The following is a 25,177-nucleotide window of genomic DNA, read 5'->3' as shown; positions in this document are numbered from 1 at the left end:
TCATGGACAGCTGTGTGTGCTTCCAAACTTAAGCACTTATAATACAATAAACTAAGTGAGGAATCGCTATTAATAGCAAAGTTCCAAAGTTCCAATGTATAAAATGTGTAAAATGTATGCTCGTATCATACGGAATATCTCATTTATTAACACATCCTGTTTATTAAATGTGGAAAACAGCAAAGAACCGAGTATATTAGCCAGGTGTCCTAAAATGTCTTCTCTTTACACATACACACACACCACCTGTTAATTGTACAGATCAGCACTGACCAAATATTATGTTTTAGTTTATCAAATATCTGAACATTTAAATATGAAATATTTTAAATATATTGGATTTGTTACATAAGGCTTTGGGGCCTGAGCAGCAGGCTTGTTTTTGTTTTGGTTGCCCATTTGTTGGCCATTACATGCCACAAACGTGTCTACTGTAAAACAAATGTGATTCTCAGGGAAGTTCTCCACAATTAAACTGGTAAATCACAAGCAGTTTGAAGCTAAAGATAGTAACAGTTTTTTTTTTTTAAATGCTATGAAACTCTTCTTTCTTTTTTTATTTCTTTATTTCTGTCCAGTACGGTAGAGGAAGGTGTGATTAATGTGTGTGTGAGTGTTAGTGTGTGTGTATGTCTGTGTGTGTGTGAGAGAGCAAGAGACCAATCGAAATCTACTGTGGTTGAAAATCCATGGCATAAGTAACTCCTCCCTCTTTTTCACTGTCAACTCCACAACAAGAGTTGGAACTGGTCTGTTCCTCAGAAAGAAATTTTGACACACCTTTCGCTGTGGACATAAAGTATTGGCTATGGATTACAAAGTTTTTTATTGTATGTTTTTAGGAACGGACTAAAGACAGTTAGACTTTGTTTTGAGTGGCAGTGTTTGTAGTTTAGTTGTTATGTATCTCCATCCAGTGGTTAGAGCTGGTATTCCTCAAGGACAGAACAGGTCATTCTGTCAACTAATCAAACACTTATATAAGGCAAGTCTTAGATTTGTCAGGATTGGAGCATAAAGTTAGCAGGAAAATGGATGTCCAAAAGCAGGGCTTAGTAACTACTGCCAATTTACACCTATAAGCCATAACATTAGCATCACTGGCAGGTGAAGTGAAACCATTGATCATCTTCATCTACCGTGGCATCTGTCAATGAGTGGGATATATTAGGCAACAAGTGAACAGTCAGTTCTTGAAGGTGATTAACACTCCAGCCCTTTTTCACATTTTCTGCCTGAAATTACACACCCAAATCTTGAGGCTTTCTGCTCAAGTCTTATATAAGGCAATTTCATGAGGTAATGTTACCGAAAAGCCTTTAAATTTGTGATAGAAAACATTTAAAAACGAGGTAAGCATCAGCTGCTCTGACAATGACCAAATTGCGATGGCTAGACATCTTGTAGAGGGTCCCCGGCATGCAGTGGTCATTACCTATTAAAAGCGGTCCGAGGAGGGACAACAAGTGTACAGGGAACAGGGTCATTGGTGCCTAAGACTCACCAATTCTCATGAGGGGCCCACCTCACAACTTGCACGACTTAATGGATCTGCTGCTAACATCTTGGTGTCAGACATAAGACCCTTCAGAGGTCTTTTGGAGTCCAAGTTATGTTGTGGCTTGTTGGTATAAATAAAGAAGATAGAGCAAATGAACAGAAATGTGTCATTTTTTGTAGCATTTCTGATTTGGTATATAATATATTAAAAATTGTAAAATAATTATCTAGTGTGTGCACATAGATGGGCTGTCTTCACACATGATTAAACTTCCACATCATTTTAGTTTAGTTCACTTTTCACACTGAAACCTACAATCACCACATTTACAAATCTTCTACATATTCTATATCATCTATATCAAATTCGATATATACCTGGATTAATGTACCTGAAAAGCAATGCTATTTTGAAAGCAGGTTTGATTGACATTGAGCTTATATCAGTAGACTATTTACAGTATGTACTGTCTATGCATTACCCATGCCAATTAATGCAGTATATAAAATGTCCACTAGAGGACTGTTGTGTATCAGTGCAGTCCCTCCCTCCCTTCTCTCTCACACACAGTTCTGTGTGACACATTTAGACCTGAAGGGGGTTTCCTCAATTCTGCCCACATGTTCAGAAGACTTGAAACAATAAACCAGCTCATCGTTCAGAGGAGGACAGGATAGTGTCTGGGGTCATTATAGCCCTGTTTACACCTGGTCACTTCATGTGTCTTGAGGACCAGTACTAGATCTGGATAAGGCCCAGGCTAATAAAAATACAAGTGTAAATGCACCCAAGACTTTAAAACCAGATACAAATCCGATCACTCAACCACTTTAGGAGGTGGTCTGAGACATTTCAGCCACGTTACAGCAGTATAAACACATCCATCTTTCCAAGACTCATTCGACAACCAAATGCCCAGTGATAATTGCCATGTAATGGACACATTTGCATATTATATCCCACAAAACAATCAGATTTTGGTCTGACGAACCAGAGATGCATTTGGCCACCAATTGTACATGCAGGTGGCCAAAATCACATCAGGATACAATCTAGAGACTAGTCACATGAAATGACAGGGTCTGTTTTTCTCATGTATCTTGTGCGTCAGACATCGTAGATCATGTATGGCCAAAGTAATGGAGTCATGGAGTAAGTGTTAAAAAATTCAATCAGACACACACAGTCTCTTTTCTGTTCTCTCTGGTTTGATTTGCTTGATGTTTGCTGCTCATTGCCTGTACATGTTGTGAAATATAAAGAAAAGGCTCAGGGTTGTGAAACACTTTCCTGTCTTATTCATGTTCATTCTTGAACAACACAGTCTCAGATAGCGGATCTGACCTATTTGTCAGATTTGTCGAATCTTTAAGTGATGGTAATGTGTGTGTATATGGGTGAGGGGAGGGGTATGCTTAGTAGTTCAGATGAGTCATTAGATAGTTTTAGTAGTAGCATGACTTTTCAGGAAGGTGAGGCGTGCACATGCATGCCCACGGACACGTGCCGACACAGAGATTAGGGCAGAGCGATGGTTTCTTATGGACAGTGATGACTGGAATGGAGGGCGCTCGTTGTTGCAGTGACTGTATTCTATCCTAACAACGTGTGTCTGCAGTATGGTATGATTTCTAATGATCACACAGGGAGACTTTTATTGCCTTTCAGTTTACTCTGCTATTGTTGCGCACTCAGTGATAATCTCTACACAGCTGTTGCAGAGAAATTGCATCAGCTGCTGGAGAGTGATTGTGTTTTACATAAGGCCTTCAGCTGGGCTTTCAGTTCCAGTCTCAGGTCTCCTCAGAAGGGCGTTTCCATAGTCACAGAATTTGTTTCTGCAGTTCAGGGAAGGGTGAAGTTGTGATGCTGGAGGTTGAGCTCACATCTGGAAACGTCTCACAGATGTATGTTTAGTGTCTTAGGTTGTAGAAAAAGATTACAGGCAGATTGATCTAGTCTTTCAAAAATTATGTCAATCTTTCACAGCCAGTCAGAGTGTCTCACCTTGGTGGTAGGTTGGTTCACAATCATTAATAGTAATGAATCATTATGAGATTATGAGCCCCCTGTGCTCTCTGGGATGAGTTGGGGATTTGTGGATGAGGTGGGACGATGATCATCCAATATCCTGACTGCGCTAACACTTTAGTCACTGAATGCAATGAAAACCTGAAAAGCAATGAATGAGTGTCTCAATATGTAATATTGTCATATAGTGTAAATCAATCAATCAATCAATTAATCAACCAACTAGACCTTTAATTATCTCTGAAGGGCACAGTTTGTGCACAGTGTATCCACAAAACCTTAGGTTGGTTGTGAGGGCTATTTCAGAAGCCTTAGACTGTGTCTCTTCAGGTAGTCCATGATGGATTTGAGGGTATGTTTTGGATCATTAGTGTGCTGTAAAAGCCATGCTCTTTTCTTTTTTGAGTCTTTTAAAAAATGGTTTGACATTTGCATTGCTGAAAACATTGCATTTATGTGTGATTATTATGTATGCATAAGACTGTATATCTCACTGTATTCTCTGCTGCAAAATCAAACGAGTGACACTTAACGGTGTCATGAAGAGATTACATTTGCTTAGGTGTCTTTAACACCTTCAAAACCAACTTATTCAGGTCAAACCAGTCTGTTGCTGGCTATTGCCAAAGGCACTGTGTGTGTGTGTGTGTGTGTGTGTGTATAATTTATCCTGACACACACCACGTCACATAATCCAAACCTTTAAATGTGAAGGTTGTCCTTAAACTACAGCCTTGAGCAAAGCCACGTAAAGACAAAACACGATTAAAAATTCCACTGAAATTCCCCGGAGAGTGTGTTCTTTCAAAGCAGGACAGTGCAAAGGTGTGCCCAGCTGCTTGAGCCATACCACATGGTTTATCCTGTTATACAGGATTTTACACTGTGATATGACTGGAAAGAGGGCTTATATGCAGGGGCTACAATTGGAATGTGAGGTCATTAATAATTGAATTTTTTTTTTAATGGACTAAATCAATCTGAAGTGTTTCCCTCAGTGATACTCAGGAATGCGTGTGAGTGAGGGAGTTTGTATGTAAGAGCCTGCATGCAGGTCTGTGTTTGATTCACTAGTGAACACTGTAATTGATTATATAACCCCAGGACAATAGTGGTGGGTATCTCTCTCTCTCTCTCTCTCTCTCTCTCTCTCTGTCTCTCTCTCGCTCTCTCTCTCTCTTTGTGCGTGTGTTTGGTGAACATTCCACACTCAGTGCCCTTTCTGAATGGCATCACTGGAAAATGTACAAGATGTAAACTGACAGGCTGTGACAGAGAGTGGGAGAGATATGCTCCTTCTAACGTTTGTGGCTTTCCCGTATTGTTCTAACTTTTTCCCACAAGAGTTTTTTTTTATTCCACACACACAAAACTCCCAACCCCATCATTCTGTGCTGGAAGTCCTGCGCCGGGATTTTTTCACTGTGTAGAATGTGTGTGGGGTTTATTTTGGTGTGTGTTTACTCTGTGATTAGAGTGTTAATTGCAGCGCAGCATCTCTGAGCAGCAGAATAATTACACATGGAGCAAGCCATCTACAGGCATGCTGCTGGGAGCTGCAGAGAAGGCCGTGGAGGTGGGAGGGGTATGGGTGGGTGTAGGGCATCTGAGGGTCATTTAGCGGACGGTATGGGCTGTACAGAGAGGGATACTTTGAAGAGAATAGAGAAGGGTCTGAATGTCTTTTGGGAAAGCAACACAAAACAAAGTAGTAAGGTCCCTGAGAACTACAATGTGATGGTTTAAATCTGTACTTCAATGAAAAATAAAATGTCCTTTCCAAGTGCAGTCGATCAGCCAAGCCATGTTTGAGGTCTGAAGTTTACTTCTTTATTTTTGTGCTGGAGCTATGAAGCTAATGTAGCTAACAAGTAAGTAGTGAAAGTAGTGGCATCTTAAAGCCATTCGTTCAGCTACTTTAAGTCGCACCCAGTGCTGACTCAGCTTGTCTGGTCCCTGTAGAGAAGTATTGCCAATAGAATATGACTTTTTGGTCTAGAGGGATATGAAGCCCCCCAGCATTCAGCTGTGAAGCAGTGGAACTGTGTTCTCTGGAATGATGGTGCTCCATCCAATACCTTTGGGATGGGTTGGGCAGTTGAGGATGAGGTGGGAAGGGTGATCATTTAACATCCTGACCTCACTAACACTCTTGTCACTGAATGCAATAAAATCCTCACAGCAATGCACCAAAAGTTAGTAGAAAGCCTTCCCTAGACAGTAGAGACAGTTACTTTTGGCAAAAGCTGTTGAAATGTTTTTAAACTTGATTCTGAAATAAACAATAAATGAGCAGGTGTCCCAATACTTCTGTCCATATAGTGTATTTTGGCTGCCTATATCTGGTGTACAGAATGTGGTCACATTATTGCTACATGGTAATATGGTAATGGCCCAGTGCCTACTTCAGTTTGGTGATTTCCCTTGTTTACCACACCTATAAAATCTGGCAATTAACAGATGAGTTGATACAGGTACCTTTGAGCAGGGAAATTACCAAACTGTTCAGGATGCCGGTCCTCCAGGACCACAGTTAAAGAGCCAACTATGAGAACAAAACCTCAGATACTCTGCCCGTATCTTCCTGATATCTTTAGCCTAGGTTTTGTCTGCGTTTCATCTCGGTCTCTTTTATGAGGATGTGTCAGTGTAACCTGTCATTATAGTATTACTCATCATGACCTGTAGGGAGTTATTAACTTGGAGTTGGTGTATTAAGGTATACACTGCATCTTGTTTGTCAGTTACTCTTTTCCCATCTGTGCATCTGTGCTGTAAACTGCACTGTCCTGCAAAAACCTGGTATCTCCATTTTTTTGTACATACTATGAATCTGGCCGATGGTCTTTACATTGAATCAAAGTGTCACGATGAATGAACCAATAGATATGCTCCACAATTACTTGGAATGCAATCTATTAAGAGCTAATGTTTTTTCCATCTCATGTAAAGTTGAAGTTTTGGTTTTGCATGTGCATGTACAATGTGCATGTAGTTTGACCTTCTTTTTGAGGATGTTATGATGCAACCTGCTGTCCCCTTTCCGCTTTCCCCTCCATCTATTCACTCACTCATCCTGTTAACCTCTTGTCTCTGCTCTTTCAAGTCTTTATTCCCCCACCCTTTCCTCTGGTGCTCTGATGTTTTCTCTTTGCTGCAGTCCTGTGGTCTCTCTGTGTGAACTCTACAGACACAACTTTCTTGTCTGTGTGTGTGTGAGTGTGTGTCTGCTTGTATATGTGGATGCTGGAGTCTCAGTGTTCCCACTGGAATGTGGTTTTGTCTGGCTCTCATTCATTCAACCATGACCCTTCACCTCTTAAAGCCCTAAATACTCTAACCTAGGGTCACATGGGGAAGTACATTACCAGATCATTACCACAATGTGGTAAACAGTTAGCTCCAACAGCGCAACCTGATTGGTTAGAAAGTATTCTACCTGTGTTGTTATATCTGATAACAGTCTATACCTGTATCCTTTCATGGACCACTGGTTGCTAAGCAACAATATTGATTGCTTTCCTCTAAGCTGTTGTGGAAAATTGACATGCAACATATGTTTGAAATCATGATGAGAACCTTGCTCTACATGCTTAAAAAGCAGTTTAACACTTAGGGTCATGATTTATGATCTCTCTGATCAAATAATGTCCCTCATGATGACACAATCCCTTCTAATGTTTTGCTGCTTAAATGACCGAATGGCAGCAAACAAAAAGACCCAACATGAGGGCCCAATGAAGACAGACTGAAGATCTAGGAAGTGGTCTGAGACTGGGAGAGGCAGCGAGAGGCAGTAAAATAGTTTTTAGCTGCTGCTATATATAGATTAAAGCGCTGTGTTTGTATTAACGGCTGTGTGTGTATTTGGTCTTTAAGCACTATGATTAGTTTATAGCTTTTAGCCCCCAGTATCTGACCAAATGGAGGGTCAGTTCACATTTCAAGCTTTGGCCTGACACTTGACCCAGTCTGCAATATGCTCTTCCACTGCTGGCTCTGCTACTATAAATCCCATCACTTTTTCAAAATCAACATTTCAAGCTCCAACAGAGCATGGACACATGATCAAGACCTACTTAAAATACTGTCAAATATTTGTGAAAATTTCTTGCAGTCATCACAGCTGCATATACAATACATACAACATACTCAAGTGTAACTGTCAGCCTAAAAAAACAAACAAACTTGTATCTCAATTTTTCAGTTATTCACTTTTTAAATCTGGAAGTTGTTCTTTACACTGTTTCAAAAATTGTATGATGCATGAATTGAGATGCTCCATTGATGATGTTCATTGAAAGTTTTTTCCCTCAACCAGCCTATCAACCTGACCTACATAAAACACAGGCCAAAACGAACTGGCTGCCAAAATATTCAGTGAATCCAAACTGCACTGACAGCACCATACAGACTTTAACCAGCTTTGCTGCTGCAATACAGCCACAGGGCTGTATTTGTTAGATAGATTGTAGCTTCACTGTGAGAAAGAATAAGCTTTAGCAATGTGTAAAAAACTATTTGCTTGTTAGCTAATTAAAAAACGAATTAAACTCACAGCGAGCGCAATGGAGAAACTGCCATGATGGTTCCAGTGGTTGGTTAGATTTTCCTCTTCAGACAGGTTTTCAATTAACCACTGTTTTACTGAACAATGTGCCCTATCTCTGTTGGTCCCCTAAGCTCTTGCCTTCACTACTATGATTAGTTCTTTCATATAAAACTGCAGTGTTGCAAAGTGCATCAAAAGGACTGGGAATGCATCATAACATCAAAAAAAAGAAAAAGAAAAAAAAGACTGAATTAGTAATGTCAGTTTTCATCACCCACAATCTTTGGGGACTTGATGGAAGCAAGCAGAAACATGTGAGATATTTTGATAGTTAACAATAGCCTGCTAATTGCATACCATAAATGCAATGTGTATTACTTATCCTTACTCATCAACATTGGTCTGGTCTAATATACCTGTTCCTTATTTGCTTGTATTGGTGGGTGGACAGGATTGGCAGTATTTTTAAAGAAAAAAAGCTTAACAAAGAGTAGTGTTTGCAGAATTGTCTACCGGTTAAAGGACATATTCTTGACCAGTTCTACAGTATTGGTGTCCTGAGTATTGAGGCATTTGCTTGAAATAGATGCACACCAAAGTAGTCCATTTCCAATAATAAAGCCATTAATATCTTTTAACCTTCATCGTTACATGTGCCGTACATTTGGCACACAGTGGCTTATATATGTGAACATGGACAAGATCAATCATTTTGAAGTCTTATTCAACATGCTTTGTGAGAAAATGATCTTAACGATTAGGCTGGTGCCCTTTTGCCAGTGAACTTGTCTGATTTGGATAAGGCCTTAGCTGACGAGTGTATGTTTGTTGCAATAAACAGAGCAAACCTGTTTCAAGGTCTTGGGTTATTATCAATGGATAAAGAAGGTTGTATGTGTTTGTATGATTGGGAGGAAGTTTGCAAGGTTCACCACAATTCTATGGCACCGTTCAAATAACCCTTTATTTTGAAGAGTATGTAACTCCACATTCTGACATGATAAAAAATGTTTGTGTGTGTAAAACTATTTTTTAAGAACTCCTTGAACCCTACATTTATTGTTTAGTTATTAATCCTTAAGAAGAAACTATTTCTGATACCCTTTTGAATGATTGTTTCTTGTGGAGTCCCACCAGGTTCTATTTTAGGACCTATTAAACTTGTTAATTATGACAGTAATGTAGTTTTAGCTCCAGGGTCTAAAGAGTTAAGCAATAATTGTACACCCTAATCCCAGCACTGCACACCACTCCACTGGTACTGCTTTCTCCATCTGACGCTCTTTCTCTGCACAGGCAGGGCTGAGTGAGGCGAGGGCTCTGAGAAGCACTGGAGAATAATGCAATATTGTACTGTCCTCTCTGTAAAACAATCCAGACGTTCAGCTCTTGTTCCTTAGTCTTGGAGATGGACCAACACAGCCCACTCTTTCACAAACAAGTTTAACAACGGCAGAGCTATTCTCTTCCCTCAGAGGCTCCAGGCTGTTATGCTGGAGGAATCTGGATGTGATTCTTTTTGCTTTGTCAGGGGAGCAGTGAAATGTCCTGTGCTGCACCTCCAGTCCCAGTGTTTCGCTTTCCCACATTGAAATGTAAATAAAGGCCTGTTTATTTCCTTATCATTGCCGTGGCGATGTTGATACACAGGAAGTGACCTGGTCATGGGCCCTCACAGGTAGACTGCTCAGGACTCACAGGAAATTGTGGGGATATGCTACACTTCCTGCCTCCTTCCTTCTCGATTCTCTCCTTTTCTCTCTGCTTCCATTCTAATTAGATATCTTACACTCCCACTATTCATCTCAGTCTTTTATCTCTTCAGCCTCTCCCTCTGTCCCATGCTATCTGTTAATCTCTCTCTCTGCATTTGTCTTATCATGTTGTAAGGTGACATTCTGTCTCTGCTATGCAAACCCAAATGTTTTTCTTTTTTTCCTGAAACCCTCAGGAGATCTTTTTGAGCTGCATTTCCCAAAACCTCTAAAACCTCTAAAATACCATGATCATCATGTTTGTAATAATCAGGCTATATAAATAGTGTAACTACATAAATAGCCTGCAATCACTTTATATTTCACACATTACTGACAAAACATCATGACTTGTATAATTTTAGTGCCTAGTCTATGAACAATTTATGATATGACAAGTAAAATAATAATAAAAATAAATAATAAAATCGTATTACTTTAGCATACACAAATGTCATTCAAAGTCCTGGTAAAGTATTGTGAGATACAAAACATGCTATAATCTCATTAGTGAGAATTTTTTTGTGCCCAAACTTTTAAATAAAATAAGAAAAGTCATTGGCAAAATATTGGGAATTGAAACAAAAGAGTTAAAAAATTTGGATAAAGCCTAATTTTTCATCAGTTTTTCATCATTTTTATAATCATGGCTTTTGCGCATCTTTTGTTTCTGTAATTGTTCTTGTTTTACTTTTATTCTTTTTTTTTGCTTCTTAACTTTGCCACATTTATGTGGGTGGGTGCTCATGTTACTTGTCTATTGGTCATCTAACTGTGGACTGACAGAAACTCTCACCATCAGCCGCTTCATGAACCATAGAATTGCCCAACATGAACTTCATGCCCAACATAGCATTGTTTAAGTACAGAATATCACTGGAACCTCCACTATTTGGGTCAAAATGAACATAAATGACTCTGAACATAAGTACTGTATAACATGATGCAGTAGCTCATAGATGTTGCAGTTACCATTAGTAAGAACCGCTGCAAAAAGTGTGGACTGTAAAATTTCAATGCCACATTTTTGCCATTCGTTATGTTTTGTAATTTATACACATCAAAATCGAATGACTTGAACCTGTTGGTATAGAATGTAATTTGAATGTAAAAGTAATTGCACTCTCTCTCTCTCGCTCTCTCTCTGTAAGGGTGTATTTCACTCACACTGGTTCAGGCAGAGATACAAGCCGCGTTGCTCTAAACGGAACCAGATGTTCCTTTCACTGGGAACGGGTGAAGTCCAGGCCCAAACACAACCCACACACGCCACAGCAGCTTACACTAGCTCAACTTTACACAAAACTCTCACAACCTAAACTTTACACAACACACTCACACAGCCAGTGTGGCCTTGTCTGCCAAATACTTGCTGCGGGCCCAGTACAGACAAGAAAAAGAAAACCATCTCCTGCGTGTGTTGCTTATGCGAGGTGAGTCCGAGTTTGTGTGAGAATGAGGCAGAGTATATACACTGTTTTTAACCATAAATGTCAAGCCAGTAATCGAGACAGCAGTTATGGGTGTTGCCTTGTTACTTGCATTCAGCCATTAATGAGATGACCGCAGTCGACTGTTGTCTTGTCACCACAAATCTGCTCTTTCAAATTTCATGAAGTGGCATAAAATAGAAAAGACACTGTGTGTGTGTGTGTGAATGTGTGTGTGCGTGTTTATATGTCTCATGAGGCATACACAGGAAATGGGATTGGGTGTGGTGATAATGTAGGGTTTAAAAAGGCAGAAAAAGCTTGACATTCTCAAACTTTCCAGCACAGCGCAAGATAGCAATGACCTGATGCTTTATGTGAGGAGCTCAGCCTAATTCTACCTATCGCTACCAAACTTTCCTTAATCCTGTTAACCACTCTAACGATTCTACTCCAGTTACTTCCACACCACTTAAACCTCTTTGGAGCACTACTGTATAATGGGGTTTCTAATCCTGGGCCTGGAGATCTACCGCCCTGGAGAGATCAGAGCCAACACACCTGCCTCTAATATCCAGATGCCTCCTGAAGGCCTTCATTATGAGGATCAGGTTGGTTAGATTAGGGTTGGAGCTAAACTCTGTAAGGTGGAAAATCTCTGGGTCCAATATTGGACACACTTGCCATTTATGAACCACTTTTAGGTTCCTAAAGCAATGGCTTTGATTTCTGGTTCTGAGGAAGTCAAGTGTTTAAGTTTAGTGTTGCTTTACAGAACATCTTAGTCACCAAAATGGTTCTTTAAAGAACTAGACATTCAAATGTTCTTTAGGTCAGATTTTAGAGACATTTTTGTAATTGTAACATTTACATTCAAGGCAGAGCGACTTACAGAAGTGCCTCGCTGTGTACTTTTTGTAGTTTTATAGACTAGGATCCAAAGATACCTTAGCTTAGATACTACTAAACACAAAAGTCAGAATGGACCTATACACAATATATAAATGTAAAGAACCTTTTTAAAAGTTTTAAGAACTTCACACAATTGCTAAGTTTTTTCCTTTAACCATCTGAGACAAGATCTGTGTATGCATAGCTTAAGCTATCGCTGCTGTCCAATGAAAAAGTGGGGTTCTATGGTTTGAACCCTGTAGCTCCTCTATACACTATGTAAGTCATTCTGGATGAATGGACCAATAGATGGTTTTCTTTGCAACATCATCACAGAGATGCGTGTTCAACCAGGTGGGCAGAAAGCAACAGAAATATTTTTTTTTCACATTAGAGAACAAAATTGACAAAGATTTAATGTTCTGAGGGGATCATATCCCTTTGCAAAAATCATAGAAGATGGAAACAGGACATTAACACATTAACTTCCATTCAAAGTTAACAACATTTTTGCCTTCACCTGTAACCATTTCTGAGATACATGTTTTTCATTGGACAACAGCAATATGCACTCCTGTGCTTATATCACACACCTGTGCTGAAGTGTTGAATTCAGTTGTTTCTCTGGTTTGATTTAAACTCAGATGGCATGTAAAATCCACATAGTTTAAACAAATGGAAACTTGTCAGATAGCTAACGTCTCCTAAATGAAATACAAAATGTGTTCAAATGTTTGCGGACACCCCTTTTAATGAATGCACTCAGCTACTTTAAGTTGTACCCATTGCTGACACAGATGAGCAAATGGGTGCACACAGCTTGTCTAGTCCCCATAAAAAGTACTGCCAATATAATAGGACTCTCTGAAGCAGATAAACATGAATTTACTGGCACTTGTGGGCTTGAGGAGTATAAAGCCCCCCAGCATTGAGCTGTGGAGCAGTGGAACTGTGTTCTCTGGAAGGATAGTTGGTGATCCATCCAATACTTTTGGGATGATTTGGGGAGTTGGGGGTAAGGTGGGATAGTTATCAACCAACATCCTGACCTCACTAATGTTCTTGTTGCAGAATGCAAATCAAATTCTCACAGCAATGCTCTAAAATCTAATAGAAAGCCATTCCTGGACAGTAGAGACAGTTACTCCAACAAAAGCAGGATAAACTTTTTAAATACACTTGACTTCAGAAAAAGACAATGAAAGAGAAGGTATCCGAGTACTATTGTCCATATAGTGAATGTTATCTAGCCATGCAAAGGTTATGTGGTTGGTAAGTTGTATTTTTTTACATATTAAATAAATCTATGAATATTGTGTACATTTTAATCTCACAAATGAACCAAAACACATTTTCAGCAGCAGTCTATGGATTTTATTTATTATCAAATGGATTTTAGACTGCACAGCTGTCAGACAACAATACTGGGGCTGATAAGGAAACTGATGTAATGGTAAACAATGACAATGGCGAATGCAATGTACAGCTCTTTTAAATACAAATGACCTAACATCCGCTTATTGAGCTGTTCACAGAGAGGGGGAAAGAGATTACCACACTGTAGAGTAACCAGTGTTGCATGTACACATGTTCGAACATGTCGAGGCTTTCAAAAGAATTCAACCTACTTTTATCAGTGCATGCAGTGCAGACACACACACACACACTCACATGTTTACTCACACAAAAGGTTTTGTTTGATGCCTCAGTGTCTAAGTTTACACTTAGTTATGAGCAACTAAATAATATTAAAGATAGAGATTTATAATGTCTCAAAAATATTTAAGAAAGGAGTACATATGTACCTGCCTGCAACATTATTACACACACACACATGCAAATAAGCTTAAAAAGACACATATGCCCAGCCCTTTGTCTCTGACTCTACCTCCACAGTGCTCCAGACAATATATATAACAAAAACCTTATAATAAATGAGCTACCATCATGACTTTACACTTGGAAGAACGATCTCTGATGTCCACCTACCCCTTAAGTCTGTTTGCTGTGTAAAGAAAATCTGATCCTGTCACTGAACCGAAGAAAGAATTCTAAATCCCTTAGACATGTTTACATTGCTAACAAGGCTGACCTGTCTTACCCTGTCTATGTGCGATGCACCTAACATATGTCACTCACAGATGAACACTGTTGTATACTTTGGACGTTCGTTAGTTTGCTTCTCAGAAGAAGAAGCCATAAAAATCTTTTAAAATCTCGACCTCTTCCACCTGATTCCAATATACTTTGAAACTTGATAATCCAGAATAAGATTTCCAGCTGTCAGTTCATCTCATGGTGCTTAAATTACATTATGTAAGATTTTGAGAGTCTCTTCGTCCACAAGAGATCACAAGAGTATACCATTTCTAACAAATCTCAAAAGTATACAACATGTATACACTTCATGTATACACTCACCGACCGCTTTATTAGGAAGGCATGTGCACCCACCCTTTCATGCATTAATGTAATCGGCCAATCAGGTGGCAGCAGGGCATTATTATCAGAATTATCCGAATGTTCAGCAAAGGTTTGAGGAAGGTTAGCCTGTAATGTTACAGAAATGATGTTCCAGGAACGTTTGAGAAAATGTGTGATTTGATGATAGTTTGATTTTCCCAATACTAAATATACAATTAATAAAATACAGTACAATAAAAATACTGATAAACACATACATAATCATGCTGATAAATAATATTTCATTAATGTATCATAAAACGTTTTGTAGCACAAAGTATTGTAGAATTTATTTAAACATAAATAGACATAAAGATATAGCATATAAACATAAACATTTTCTGAATAAAAAAATATTAGTCAGAAAAACATTAATTAAAACAGTTTTATTTTGTAAACATTCAGAAATCTTGACACACTGAGTGCTCTAAGAACTAAAATTCAGAACATTCAGTATGGTCACATAACGTTCTACTAACTACAGATATCTAGCTGGGCAGCAGCTTCAGGTAATGTTCCCATTAACCATCAGAATAGAAGAGATGTGATCTCAGTGAATTTAAGTGTAGATAGGCTGGTTTGAGTTGGCCTATACTACTGATCTACTACAGTTAAGTAAAAACATCCATTGAGTGTTCTAGTTAATGAAAGAGGTGACCAGAGAATGACTGGCTCGAGCTGACAGGAAGGCTCAGTACTGTTGGGGTGAGCAGAAAAGCATCTCGGAACAAATAATATGTTGAAAGGTGTTTGACCTTCAACAGCAGAAAACCACATCAAGTTCCACTTTTGTCAGCTAAGAACAGAAAGCTGAGGTCACCGTGGGCACAGGCTCACCAACACCGGACACTTGAAGCTGGGAAAATCTGGTCTGATGAATCTCAGATGATGAATTTCTCCTGAGGCACACAGAAGGTAGGGTCAGAATTTGGAAACAACTGCAGGAATCCACAGACCCAACCTGGCTTGTGTCAACAATCCAGTCTGGTAGAGGTGGTGTAATGGTTTGGGAAATGTCTTCTGGACATGCTTTCAAATGGCTGTTTCACAAAATTTCATTCCTTTGCCTTAAGAAGATTTTGGGTTTCTTAAATGGTATGATTTGTGACATTATTCATCTAAACTATGTAGCACCATATCGGTTTTGCAGCATTTGAGCAAAAGGAATAGCTCTATACATTTCAGAATATAGAAAAATTCTGTTAGCAGTTGCATCATCAATAAATACCAGTGATCCATTTTCATTTATAGCTTTACATGCTAATGCAACAAAAGCACCTCCATCATGTTTGACGGATGGCCTGGCATGCTCATGACTCCTTCTTTTTCGTCTTCCATACACAAGTCTTCTTGTTTTCTTATAAATGTCTTCTTATCAATTTTGTTTACATCTGTCCTTGTTTTTTTAGCTTCTGAAAATTTATGTAAAATGGTTGTAATTGGTATAATGATCTTAATATTAATTTACAAATAACACACTAAGGTATAAATTAAATAAATACATTAAATTACATCTACAAGCCATGGCAATTCATAGAAAAATAAGAAATGTCAGTGTTACAATAAAAAGTAAACTGAAAAAGATTTTATAAAGAGCTTTTTGAGAGAAGTGAGAGAAGTACAGACATATAGGTGAGTAGGAATAGTGTTCAGCACCAGCTACACTTAAAAAGCCTGTCTCCCATAGTGCAGAGCCTAGAGGGAGGAACAGAGAGTAACTGGATATCAGAGGGCCGGGGTGTATGCAAAGATGAACAGGAGTGGAGGAGGGCAGACAGGTAAGAAGGTGCCAGACCACGCAAGGCCTTAAATATCTTGTTAGACACCTTCAATTAAAGTTGAAAGTCTACGCTTCAATCACATCTTCCCTGCTTCGTTCAAATCCACTGAGGTGGAGGCAAAATTACTACAATTGTGTCACTGTCTAAATACCGATGGGCTGTATATATAATGTAATTGTAGCATGTGCAAAAGGTCTGACATCCAAATACGTTAGTCCTTGGGAACACTCACTGTGGATATTGCAGTGTGAAATGCTTTATGTAGTTTTCCTGTTCCTAGGTCGGGAATATTCACCCACAAAATGTCTTTTTGAATAATTTTGAATAATTTTTGAGTAATTTGAGTTTTGGCAGGAACTGCCTCAATGTAATAATTTTAGTCATATTAATGAGGATTGATTGTGCTGTACTTTTTAATATACTAGCTGTTATGTCATAACTTGTGTCAAAGGACTTCTACTGTGGAAAAAGGCTGGGATAAGAAGCTGAGAGTCAAGAGCTTGTGGCTATAAACAAGGCACCAGAATATATGTGGAAGCAGACGGCTCCTGAAGTGAAGAACCAGAACCAGAAGATATTGGAATGCAGAGGGTCCCAGCCGTGAAAAACGTGAACCACAATATATGTCAAAGAGAGGGAACCTGCTTTGAACTACCATAACCAAAATATATGCAAAGAGCTTTTGTTCTGACGAACCAGAATATAGAATGTATGTATGGAAGCAGAGGGCTCCTGCTTTAGAGAACCAGAAACAGAACATCTGTGGATGCAAAGGTCTTCTGCTTTGGAGAACCAGAATATAGGTTGAAGCAGAGGGATCCTGCACTGAAGGACCAGAACCAGAACAAAGTTGAAGTAGAGGGCTCCTGCCCTGAAGAACCAAAGCGGGAACACATGTTGAAGCCTGTGGCTCCTGCTCTGAAGAACTAGAAGCAGAATATATGTTTAAGCAGGGGGATCCTTCTTTGAAGAACCAGAACTTGAACATAAGTTGAAGCAAAGAGATCCTGTACTGAAGAACCAGAAAATATGTTGACACAGAGAGCTCATGCTCTGAAGAACCAGAACCAAAATACAGCATAGGGATCCTGCTTTAGAGAACCAGAAACAGAACATCTGTGGATACAGAGTGCTCCTGCCCTGTATAACCAGAGGCATAATATAAATTAAAGAAGGGGCTTCTTCTTTGAAGAACCAGAACTAGATTATAAATTGAAGGGCTCCCGTTGTGAAGAAGCAGAACGAGAATATATGTTGAAGCAGAGGGATCCAGCTTGAAGAACCAGAACATATGTGGATGCAGAGAGCCTCTGCTTTGAAGAACCATAACCACGATATATGCTGAAGCAGAGGGATTCAGCTTTGAACAACCAGAACCTGGAATATATGTCAAAGCATGGGACTCACATGGACTGCACTCATGTTGACTCCAGACCAAACAGCTAAGCTGGTTATGAGATTGAGGCAATTTGCCGCCAGTTCCAGAACTCTTCAGGTCCTGGATCTGTCATTGTTGCAGTCTGAGAAGTTCTTCAGACTACAAACAAAGTATTCAAAAGACAAAAAATAAGGTGGCTCATGTTTTGATGGTTGCGTACAGGATCCCATCCAGAACATAAATCCTTTAAGACTGTGATTTGTGTGCTTTTCTTTCTTTCTTTTTTCCATACTTCCTTCCTTGCTTTCATTCCAGTCTTCTACATTCTGTGTGTGAGGCTGTGCAGTAAGTGCTGGGTGCGTCACTCACCTCCACCCTTCTGCTCCCGCTCTGCAATTAGAGTAAGTATAGCACTGCAGCTGGGCCAAGAACTGCACTCTGAGTGTGTGTGTGTGTTAACAAGGAGTACCCTGGAGTGAGAGCTAGACATTGCCGCTGCAGACATAGTGATGTGGTCCCCTGGGGATCGAGTGGCGCAGAATGATGATGTAACTTAAGAACATGTTTTAGAAGCTGAAGAATTTCAAAGCTCAGCCTTCATAGTGAAAAAGTGTAGGTCTGTCTTTATGTCTGTCTGTTCTCTGTGTGTGTGTGTGTGTGTGTGTGTGTGTGTGTGTGTGTGTGTGTGTGTGTGTGTTTCCATTCTATGTCCCCTGCATACCAAGAGTACAAAAGCAGAAGAAAAGGTAAAAACTTTACATGTATTTACATAGTTTAAATGTAATAACATCATTATGTAACCTACAAGTCATAAACTACATATCATCGCTGTCCATTTCTTATAAAGCTCTCTTCTACCTTAACAGAGCAGAAGGAAATCTCATGCTTTTCTCATTTGTGTCCAAAACCCACAGTTAAGTGCTTGACGTTGATCTATTTTAGAAGAGACACACAAGCATAGAATAAACTTTTTTTAAATACCCTTAATTTTGAAAGAACTAATGAATGAGCAGGTGTCCCAATACTTTTGTCCATATATTCCAAATTGTTCCAAACATTCCACATGTTGCATATGACTAGCACTACTGGTCTGTAATTCTTGTGACGTAAATATTTAGACCCTAACTTGCCCATTGTAGCAGTTTAAATCACTTTCTGTAGAATGAAACATGCACACACTAATACACTATATGGACAAAAGTATTGGGACACCTGCTCATTCATGGTTTCTTCTAGAAAAAAGAGTGTATCCTGATGAGATATCTTTGTGGGAGTCTAATTCCATTTAACACCACTTAATTCCTAACTCCCCAACTCCTCCCAAAAGTATTGGATAGAGCACCATCATTCCAGAGAAGACAGCTCCACTGCTCCACAGCACAACGCTGGGGGCTTTATGTCCCTTTAGCCCACACCAGGAACTAGGCTTGGTGCCAAGAGGTTCATGTTTATCTGCTCCAGAGAGTCCTATTCTATTGGCAATACTTCTCTGTGAGGACTAGATAAGTTGTGTATGTGGATTTGCCCATGTAAAATTGTTTAGGTCTGCGGAGTCATAGTAAGTGAAATATATTGAGCAAATCTGAACAGGTTATGTTATAAAACATGCACAGCGTCTTATCTTATTATAAAAACAGTTGAGTCAGCTACTTCTTCTTAAGAATCTTACACATATCTCATTATTTTGAGTTGCATGCAGCAAGACTTACATGCAGGAAACCAGAGTTTCCAGCATCTTGTTTACATTCATGGCATTTAGTTGATGCTCTTATTAAGAGATTTAACAACCACATTGACCATTTGTGACAGGCACAGATGGAATTTGGCTTCTACATTTATCCCATCTGTGCAGTGAACACACACACACACACACACACAGTGGACAGTGAGCATACATGCTCGGAGTGGTGGGCAGCCATAGCTGCAGCGCCCGGTGCCCTACAGCCTGAAAAGCCCGGGTACCAAACCCACAACCCTGTCATCAATAGCCTGGAGTTCTAACTGCTGAGCCACCACTGCCCCCAGAGTGACTTGCATTTGAATAAAGCTGTACAGGTAGGTGAAAGTAACATTAGGAGTCTTGCCCAAAAACTCTTATTGGTGTAGCGTGGTTTACTTACCCAGTCAGGGAATTAAACCCCAGTCTGCCATGTGGGATGTGGTGTTGTTATCCACCACACTACATCAATTGCTTCCATAACATTACATCAGCCATCTTAAAGTCTGTTTCACTCCAACTCTGTTTAAAGGAAATATTACACTATATATGTATGTATGTGTGTGTTTGTGTGTGTCTAGAGTAGCCCGCTGAATGTGCAGGATGTCATATGACCTCAGCTTTGTTAAGATGCTCTTCATGCCTCAGAGAGCAAATTACCATCAGTCATCACCACTGGCCTGCAGATGCTAGAATGGTTGTTTGTTTGTGTACGTGTGAGAGAGTGTGTGTATATGTTTATGTGATCAGTGCACATCTGAATATAGATTCCAACACAATAGTGGTCTGGGATCTTTGTGAAGTTCTTGTGTGTAAACCTGCTGTAAACACTAAGCCTCTCTTATGCGTGTGTGTATGTGTGTTATGCAGGTACTGAAAAAGCAGGGAGTCACTTTACTTACTCTCTCCTCCTCCTCCTTCTCCTCCCTTTCCATTCTATGCCTCCCAGGCATTTCATGCATGTCTTTCCCTCTTCTCACTCTTCACTCTATTCTCTTACCCTCTCATTCACACATGTGTACACGGACCCTCGCAAAAATGGAATATGAGTATATGGGTGGGTATAACTTATGCACCAGTTAAACGTGGTCTCATGGCATGATCTTCTCAACCTTATCTGTAGTTCATTCTCTATTTCTCTTTCTCTTGTACTCTTTTATCTCACTTGCAGAATACATATTGAATTTGTCCTGTTGTCCTGTGTGCATGTGAAATATAGTAAATTATAGTCTCACTCTGAGTCTCTGGACTCTGGACAACTACATATCGAAACTCAAACACCAACACAGTGGGCTCAAATATTTACTTTAGTTTTTTTCCTTTTTATCCCAACCTTACATAATAACCTCAAACCTGTGGAACCCCAATATAACCTTACTGTGTGTATAAGTTCACTAATGCTTGAGTAAAGTGAGCAAATCTAAGCTATAGACCTGAGACATGTACTCCATAATCTTTCACAGGTGGAGCTCAAAAATAAGCTTCTTAGATTCTAATGAAGGAAGCTGGGACGACGCTGCTCAAACAGAGATTAACAGTTGCTGGACATTAATTTGATGTGACAATCACACATTCTGTCTCAACTCATAAAACAGCTGACAGTTATTACTGCTAGGATTGATGGTTCCCCATCAACTCCAAAGACCATATGCACACCATCTAGTCTGTATGAACAATGAAGTCATTCTAATTGATGCCTCTCTTTTTCCCAGATACAGGCCTGAGAACCCACTGTGGCTTATGTGGCTGTGTGGGTTCTTAGGCCTGTATCTGGTTGGCCTCACTGATAATGGGGATCACTGATAACTGTTAGAAGTTTCGGAAAACATGACATTCTAAACAGCAGCTGTATGACCCTGAGCCACGATACCAACTCTTTTTCTCTCTCTTTTCGGAAAGTAAAATCATCAAATTAAACGTATGTGTGTATGTATGTGATTATTTTAACCAGAGAAAAGTAAACTGTAATAATACTGTCAGTTAGATTTTTTTTACTTTCATAACTATATTGCAGTCATAATGGACATTAGTTTCATAGGCCCTAGAATTGAAGCCTGAGGGTCTCCACAAAATGAGCTAAACCAATATACCATAGATAGTATACCAACTAATAAAGTATAAGGGGTTAAACAATGTAGGGCAAAATATTTGTAAAAAACGTTAAAAAATATTTTGCTTACTGTGTTTAAGCTTAACACGGTTAGCTTAATGGTTAGGTTCATATAAAATACATATAACACATATGAGTCTAACTCCTGATATAGTATAAAAAAACAAACCTGTATGTGTGTTGGAGTACATGCATTAAACCGTAGTCATGTCTTTGTTGGTGCTTCACAGCTTTGCAAAACGGCTCCACACCTAAAACTGGCGGAGGTCAAGGCAAACAAACACACGTGATGGGAAAGCTGGGAATAGCTGCAGGCTTTGGCAAGAGAGCAGCATCTCTGGTTTTATTGGCCATACCCTGACCACACTCCCTGTGTGAGTGTTGTGTGTGTGTGTGTGTGTGTGTGTGTGTGTGGGGGGGGGGGGGCGTGTAGGTTACATATGTTTGTTTGTTTGTTTTTTACTCTCTCTCTTCTCACACGTGTGAGCGAACTCCCCTTTGCTACTGTGCAGAGCAGATATACACACTCTCACAAGGCTGTGACCTGGAATCATGTCATTTAGTTTGTTTATTTTTCATTAGTCCTGCTTTTCACCCCTCCCCTCCCATCCCCAACCCCTCCGTCTCTGTCCTCTCTCAGGGTGTAGACTTACTCTTCCACCATCTGTCCTGTAGAAAGAGGCTGGGGACAGAACACAGTACTGTGTTTGGGTGCAGCAGAGTTGTGTTTCTGTGTGTGTGTGTGTGTGTGTGTGTGTGTGCCTGCCTGTTTGGGTACAGTGTGTTTGTGCAGGTGGGAATTAGCACACTCATTCAAGTTTGCAGGAGTGAATCTTCACTGTTGCCTCTGACCCGGTGTGGTGTGCTTACCTTCCTTTGACCCCCCTACCCCAACCCCCCGGCCAATACCACCACTTCTTTTGTTCCCAGTGGGACCCTGAGGCTGATAGACATCAGCAGATGTTCTTCTGTTCTGTCCATGTTGGCACCAGTGAACCTGATCTGATGCCACAACATGGAGTTTGAGAGGTCTCTGAATCCTGTTTGATAAGGGCTGTCTTTGAATATGTCATGATGTTTGCAAAGATCAAGAGGGAAGTGTGAGGGTCTGAAGGTATACTGTAAAAAGGATTGTTCAGGTTAAGTGTTCTTTCACATCCAAAGCAAAATAAATAGGTAAAAAGGACAAGAGCAGTACTTTACATCAGTCCAGTCCTTGCTCCATGTTTTACAGTATTTCAAGGAACTGTAACACTAAAAAACACTGTGTGATTAAATGAACAAAATGACTAGTAAATATGGTTACATACATTTCAGATATTTGTGGTTTTGTTACAACAGCAAGGAGTTGTAGCTGTGATGCTTTGTATTTGCGTCTTGACAATAGCTGCGGCAGTAGGAATTCTATAGCTCCTCTCATGGATTGTAATGCAATGATCTCATTTTAAACTGGCTTAGAAATACAGTAAGCCTACAGAACTGTCTACTGTACATAAATATCTAATGTACACAAATATCTGGTTGCTATCTGAATACATTTACCCCAAAGAAATGTTTACCCCTACTGCCACTCATAAAATCAAAAGACTGTTACAAGTCCTTGGGCTCAAATCCATACACTTTTAAAATAAAGGTCATGGTATAATTAGTTGGTACTAAAGCTTTAATTTGCCTTCATCTTTTTTTATTGTTCTGTGGAGCAGGCGACCTTTAACTACTTAGCTGTGAACTGGTAACAGCTACTTACACACACACACAGAGATACACATACAGGATAGGATGACCCCATGCAGTGCAAGTCATCGTAATGTTTTTGCAATTTAATTTTAGACATTTGAAACAAATTGCAAAACATAATTTCTCCAATTTTCTGGGGCTTTTAAGAACTGCACTGGAACAGGACTGCTCTCCCTTTTCCCTTTCTAGAGAAAGGAAAAGGTCACACCTGTGCATTCCCAGTCCTTTCCTATGTCCCACAAATAACTCTGTTGACAAAAGGTCTTTGAGTATTTTTTGACACTGATGTTTCTAAAACCAATCTATTTTAACAGAAATATTACTAAAGATTTAAAGTGCTGTGATAGTATATTAGCATATCGCCATTGTCAGACAAAAACCTTGTATCATTCTTTTTTATGTTTCTCATGTTCCTTATGTTGTCTCAGAATTTCGTGATGATTGGACCAATAGAAATGCTTCAAAATACTTCCACTGAGAGTAAAGTTTCCTTCTCCTGTAAAGTTGCCCTTTTGGAGATACCAGATTTTTGTGTGACAGTGATGATATGTTGTGTACCTTCACACAGTCTACAGATGTGTCCCAATGGTGAGCTAAATACTAATACTAACTAGTTGTTGAGTATAAAGTATGTAGTACAGATAAAGTTGAGTGTACTTAAATATCCATGATGAATACTCAGAATTTGGAGTGTGGTTATGATGGACACTATTGTCCCAGTGTAATGTGAAACGGAAAGAGAGGAGCTACTCATGTCTGAAACAATTGGAAATAAATTACAGATAACAGTGCAAGTGCATAACAACGTTTCATCACCTCTTGTTAGTACAAAACGGATTAGTATGTTACAGTATTAGTTGTGTTAGTACACAACTGGGACTCAGTCTAACTTGTATTAAAGGAATAGTTCTCCTAAATTTTCACAATTGTCCTTGCCCCAAAGTGGTTTATCAGCCAGTGTTTTTTGATTCTTTGGTTCTGCAGTGAAGACTAACACAATAGACATTGTGAGCCCCTTTCACATTTAAAACTCAAGACATTAACAGCTTACTTTTACTGGCAATGACCCAGGTTTGCTTAGCTTGAACAACCAACAGCTTCTTTTTTTCTGAGAAGTTGTCTGTAAAAATACAGAATTCTGAATCATTTTGCTTTGTGGACCATGGAAGTAGTTGAATTTTCTGTAGGACTGTGCAAATACTATCCAATGATGTTTTATCTCACGAAACTAAATAACAAAAGCATCACAGGGACATTCCACACTGCCGGCTGTAATCTAGACATCACTTCAGTTCAGCTTTATTGTTAGTATGCTAATACATGATTGTACAGTCCAACGAAACATAGTTAGGGTAAAAGCCCTGGTGCAGCAATAGGTAAAAACATGAGACAATAGTGCAAGGCTAGTGAAATCACTCTATTGCCCTGTAATGTATTGGCTTCTGTTCACACAGAACCCTCCCGGTAGTTTCCTGGGTATTGTACTGGGTCTTGTCCAGGTAAAGTGTGTGTGAAAATAGCTCATTTTTTGACCTTTCATGGCTTGTTAGCTACATTAGTCATATATCTTCAGTAGAAACATAAAGAGGCAAACTGCGTAAGGGGAAAATTGTGTAACTTTATGATTTTTTTTAAGTAAACCTATCCTTTCAGGCCTCCCCTGGACAAAGAGCAGCGATTCATTAGGTTACAGCAAAACACCCTCCACTTTACATCAGTCCATTACTATTCAGCAAATGGGGCAATAAGCCTATCCCAACTGAGTCACGCCCTCTCAGTCCTGGTTTTCTGCAATGAGGTCCCACTGCTGGCGCCATGGCTCCCCCCTCCTG

At 39.5% G+C, this 25,177-nt stretch overlaps 1 protein-coding gene across 1 annotated transcript in view; it reads right to left on the bottom strand.

Annotated features, from left to right (window-relative positions):
- rhoua (ras homolog family member Ua) overlaps window positions 1-25,177 on the bottom strand; it is a 220,889-nt gene that overhangs the window by 7,709 nt on the left and 188,003 nt on the right. The gene's annotated exons all lie outside the window — the stretch shown is intronic.

This window comes from Salminus brasiliensis, chromosome 4 (genome assembly GCF_030463535.1).
Source record: "Salminus brasiliensis chromosome 4, fSalBra1.hap2, whole genome shotgun sequence".
NCBI classification, from domain to species: Eukaryota; Metazoa; Chordata; class Actinopteri; order Characiformes; family Bryconidae; genus Salminus; species Salminus brasiliensis.
Note: the sequence above shows the minus strand (reverse complement) of the source record. Positions and strands in the feature narration are given on the sequence as shown.